Source organism: Triticum dicoccoides, chromosome 3B, assembly GCF_002162155.2.
Source record: "Triticum dicoccoides isolate Atlit2015 ecotype Zavitan chromosome 3B, WEW_v2.0, whole genome shotgun sequence".
Classification (NCBI taxonomy): Eukaryota; Viridiplantae; Streptophyta; class Magnoliopsida; order Poales; family Poaceae; genus Triticum; species Triticum dicoccoides.
The window spans coordinates 389,124,291-389,129,568 of record NC_041385.1 but is presented as its reverse complement, the minus strand read 5'-3'; the positions used below and the strand labels follow the sequence as shown (position 1 = coordinate 389,129,568).

Genomic DNA, 5,278 nt, shown 5'->3' with positions numbered 1-5,278 from the left:
CCCATAATCATTCAAAACACATAGTAATATAGCATGAATGCTTCATAAATTATAGATACGTTGGAGACGTATCATTCACCGGCCACTAGATCGATGAAGAATCTCTCAAAAATCCGCTTTTTGATCAGTGATTCACTAGCCACTACATTCTTGGACCCACCTTACTCTCAAACCTGGTGGCTCACTTGATTGGTAGTCCTGTATGCTCATCTTGCATACAAATTTTGGGGGTACCACGGCCTCCATCCACCAAGAACATTTCTCCCCTTAAGCGTAAGCGTAAAACTGAAGATTGTGAGGCGTTTCCACTACATAATAAGAAACTAGAATTAGATCTTGGAAATGATCGACTCCAATAGGTGCTCATCATAAGCTTTTTTCCCTCCTATTCCTATTGATCAGAATCCAGTAGCGCCACGCCAGAGTGACTTCTGAAGCGCTACGGACGGGACGAAATCCGGTAGCCAGTTGTTGGCTCTGAATAACCAGCCCAATAAGAAGCTAAATTCTTCCATAACATAACATAACGGGGCGGGGTTGCGCGTGAGCCGAGTGACGTAGGTGCACAAGAGTACTTCGCGCCACAACCATCTCTTTTTTGTAGGTTCTACGGACCGATGCCTCCTAATTCATCTGGTAAAAAAGAGTCATAGATATGCCTGTAATTAGAAGGAAGAACTGCCATAAAAATCTTCCTCGTGTATCGTTTGTAGCGGAACTATTAACTGGAGCTAGCAATCCGAACTGTATTGAAAAGGTTCCTAAGACACAGCATGGAAGAGTCAAAGTATTCAGAAGCGAGGTCCAAGAATGAAGAAGGGGTAGAATTACTGAATGAATACGAGCTGTGGCTAATACCCGAGGAATAAAAGACACATTTTCTACAGGATCCCGAAACCACCAGCCACCCCGACCTAATTCATGTTGAGCCCACCAACTTCCTGGCGAGATGCCTACGGTTAAAAACAACCGACATGTCAAGATCCAAATTCGAATTGGTTCCTGGTCCTGGTCAGAGACCACCGTGTTCGCGCCGGCGGTCCAACAAAGAGGCGAAGTAGTGGTGTCTTTCTTTCCATTATGAACGACACGCTTTGCCTGCTCCCTCCCCGTGTCCATTAGCACTCCTATCCAGAGCGAAGAGAAGGCAAAAAAGCGCCGCCGAAGCTGCATGAGCAGGCTTCTATTGCTACGCAACAATAGAGCAGGCGCGCCGCCCACAAAATGTTTGAATGATCGGGGTAAAGAGCGAGCTTCTTATATGGGATCCGACGCATCCAGCAAAGGAAGCAGCATTCCATTCTTTTTGGCGGCATCCTTCCGCATTGGCGGCGAGTGGAGTGCCACAATCTGATTCATCATTTTTCATCTACATAACCCAAAGCCCATAGCACTGGCAACATCTCCGGCATAAATGCAAGGAGGATGTATAGCTGATATAGGATCTTGTGGAACTGGATTTGATTCTGCAAGTGGTTTGGTAAGAACGAAGAAATTTCAAACAAAAGGATCAGAATTCACTGATAGGTAAGGAGAGAAAAACAAAGCAATGCCAAGAGCTCCGTCAATCTGTTGTTCATCGATAGATGAAGCTCTCTCTTTTTCATCTCGTGCCAGATGTAACAAAAGATTAGTCCTTTTTCCTTCTCGCGAAGCACGGGAGCGCCCAGTGCCCAGAAGAGCAAAGCTCATTTTCAAAACAGGGTCAAGCGGCGCATTAAAAAGGGCTGGCCCATTAAAAGGATGCTTACTTTGCAAACGAAGTTCAGAATCAACAAGGGTTCTCCGAACGAAGGGAGTGTACAACTGGGGTGCAGCCCAACTTTTTTGTTGGAGAGATAGAATGGAGTTCTTCATGAAGTTCGAGACAAAGGAAAAAAATCAAAGTTTCTCTATAGCCTCTTTGTTTTGAGAATAACAAAAAAGGAATCCATAAAAACTTGGGATCCAACACCATGATAAAATACTACCCTCATGATTAGACCATGTCCCTGAGATTTGATAAAAAAAGGTGCATTAGCGGTTAATATGTTGTAATTAGATAAGTTATTTGGAATATGACGGAACGAAAGACCAAGGAAAGGAAGAAGAATGCACCAAAATGCAAGTGCTGCACCAAACGCTGGTGGTTGTTTCTTGTTGTAAGTGAATGCAACAAAAAGACCCGGAAATAACGAATAATTAGAAAATTCATTTATAAACATTTCGTGCTCATTTCCAAATTTATGCTTAGTTGTTCCCATCATCAGGTAACCACAGGATGATCCCAATCTCCCTCTAGTAATAGATCTTTTTGATATGTCTCAGTCTCAGCGGCAAGGAAGAGAAAATGCATCGAGTCGTTTATCAAGAAAATGGATGAGCATGGCGGTCCCTATATCTCTGAGGGGTGTACCACTTTTTTTTCAAGTCAGCTTAAGAGGTTCAAAAGAGAAAGTCACTCTCCTTATTCTTGGCTAGTGGAATGGAAGCAAGACTCTTTCTTATCCACTTTGCCGAGGGGAGAGAACTAAAAGATAACTCAAGCTAGACAGAAAGGTGCAAAAGTCCACAGTTTCTTAAGGATCCTGTAAGCAAGTAGGTTAAGATTGTCATTTAGATTCAATTTCTTCAGTCTCACAAGTGGGTCCGCATGCAACAAAAGAAATTGTATTTTTCCTACTACTTAGACCTTGCCCTGAAAGGATAAGGAAATTGGATAAGAGTGAGAGCTAGACTGACTGTTGGTCCAATTCCAGTGGAGGATTCAGACTGAGGACCCCCTGTGGCGGCTACTCATAAGAAGATGAAGAATTGAAAGAAGACTGATCAGCCCTCTGATTTGTGATCTTTTAATAGAAATAAAAAGCCTTCTCTTAGACTTAAAGGTAAATGAAAGAGGGATTTTTTTTTCTCCTCTAAGCTAGAAGCAAGTCAAGTAATCTAAGAATGCTGCCCCCAATCCGTAGCTGAGGACGAACTCAACTCATAAGCTTTTTTCAAACCAAGCACATGTTGTAGAAATGAAAAACCACCCACTAGCAGAGGCTGGAACAACCCATAGAAGTGTAGGGGCTACTTCAACCAGGCGTACCCGTATCCATTGATTGACCTCCTCTAGAGAGTATTGAACTTTGTGACAAATAGGTTATAGTTACACTCCTTAACTCCCTATTCATGAGATATAAAAGCTAGCTAGTAAGAAGACTTTCCCTTCTTTTCTGGGAGGGTGAGAACTTGAAAGACTCACAGAGAAAAGGAAGGAAAGCGGATAATGCTATCTAAACGATTATTTCAAAGTTTACCAAGTTCGATCGTTCACGAGACAGGGGACTCTTTTAAATAAGACAGTGTATGGCTGCGAATAAGTCTATTCGGCAAGTCATAAGAAGGACTGGATATAAGCTATTCCCCGGTTCTTCATTGGATCCTTTTAGTTTAATATTACTTTTTGGAAGCAATCTCATAATAATATGTATTAGGGACAACATTTAGGATAGCAAAAGCATTTTTGGAGCAAGAGGGATTCTTTTGTGATACCCTCTGTGTCGCCTTCTCCTGGATGGTCAGCCGAGTGTTCTGAATCCTTGAGCTCTTCCTCATGGCTTTGACTGGTGACTTACATATCATCTTATTTGCAGTTCTCTTGGTCCATGGATATGATGTCTTCTACCACTCGCCTTGGTGGCTATTCTCCACCATCTCAGTCCCCTCTGAGGTCAGCTGAATCTGATCAGTGGTTGTCTCTGCCTAATCCACCAAGTGTGTACAAGACAAGATCTTTGTCTGTCATAGGTTCTCCCATTGCTGCAAGTTGATCAGACTGGAATTTGATCCCGCGCAGATAATCTTGAGCAGTCTGGGATCCTTTCTTGATCGTTTGTATCTGAATACGCAGCTCAATTATTTGAGCATTTGTCATACAGCCAAGACTTCCATTTTTTTAGGTTTTCTCCCTTTTCTATGAAGGTTTGATGCTCCGCCTGCACCAGTGAATTATTCTATTCTTCTCCTTTGGTTCAGTCTGTGGGGAAATCAGAATTCACCATTGAATCTTGTGGATCAGCTCCCTTACATAATAATATTTCACTGTATCAGTTACGAGGGGAAAATCTGAAAGACAGAGGATAAAGAGTGAGAGAAAGAGTGTGAGACTTGCGCCGCTCTCCATTTCGAGGGGATTTCGACGATTCTGGGGTGATTGAACTATTTCTTTACCTGTTCAATTTCTAACGAATCAAGATATCCTCTTGTTCCGGTATAAATAGTAGCTATCTGCTCTTCCACTGGGAGAGGATTTGCCTGGGATTGTTTAAGCAATTCCCTTAATCGTCGACCCCTTGCCAATTGATTCTGACTTGTTTTATCGAGAGCAGAGGCGAATAATAGGCTTGTCACTCGGTGAATTGAGCTAGTTCCAATTTAGATTTGCCAGCTACTTGTTTCATGGCTTTAATTTGAGCCGCGGATCCTACTCTAGAAACAGAAATACCCACATTAATAGCGGGTCGAATTCCGGCATGGAATAGATCCGCAGATAATAATATTTATCCATCTGTAATGGAGATTACATTAGTAGGAATATAGGCGGAAACGTCTCCAGATTGAGTCTCAACTATTGGAAAAGCGGTCATACTTCCTTCGCCTAAAAGAGAATTTAATTTCGCGGCTCTTTCTAAAAGGCGTGAATGCAAATAAAAAACATCCCCAGGATGAGCCTCACGGCCGGGAGGTCTTGTTAATAGAAGGGACATTTGGCAATAAGTTTGTGCCTGTTTGGAGAGATCATCATAAATTATTACAGTATGACATTCGCGGTACATAAAATACTCAGCCAGGGCTGCTCCCGTATAAGGAGCGAGGTATTGTAATGTAGCAGGTGAATATGCCATTTCAGCTACTACAATAGTGTATTCCATGGCCCCCTCCTCATGGAAAGTAGTTACTACTTGAGCTATGGAGGATGCTCTTTGACCGATAGCTACATAAACACATATTACACCTTGCCCTTTTTTCTTGAGATTTGTATCTGTGGCTACTGCTGTTTTGCAAGTCTGTCTGTCCCCAATAATGAACTCTTGCTGACCGCGCCCTATAGGGATCATCGAGTTGATAGCAGTAAGCCCTGTTTGAAGAGGTTTGTATATGGAATGCCAGGAAATTCTACTTGGAGCAGGAGATTCAATTAAGCGAGATTCGAAAGCTACAATTTCGCCTCTTCCATCAATAGGTTTAGCCAGAGCATTTATAACACGACCCAAGTTATATACGCTCACGGGTATCTGAGCAATTCTTCCTG

General features: G+C 42.6%; 2 pseudogenes; one reads left to right on the top strand and one right to left on the bottom strand.

Moving 5' to 3' along the window:
- Positions 1-501: 501 nt before the first annotated feature.
- LOC119279547 lies at positions 502-1,079 on the bottom strand (annotated as a pseudogene).
- Positions 1,080-1,414: 335 nt separating this feature from the next.
- On the top strand, positions 1,415-3,797 carry LOC119279546 (annotated as a pseudogene).
- The last annotated feature ends 1,481 nt before the right edge of the window (positions 3,798-5,278 follow it).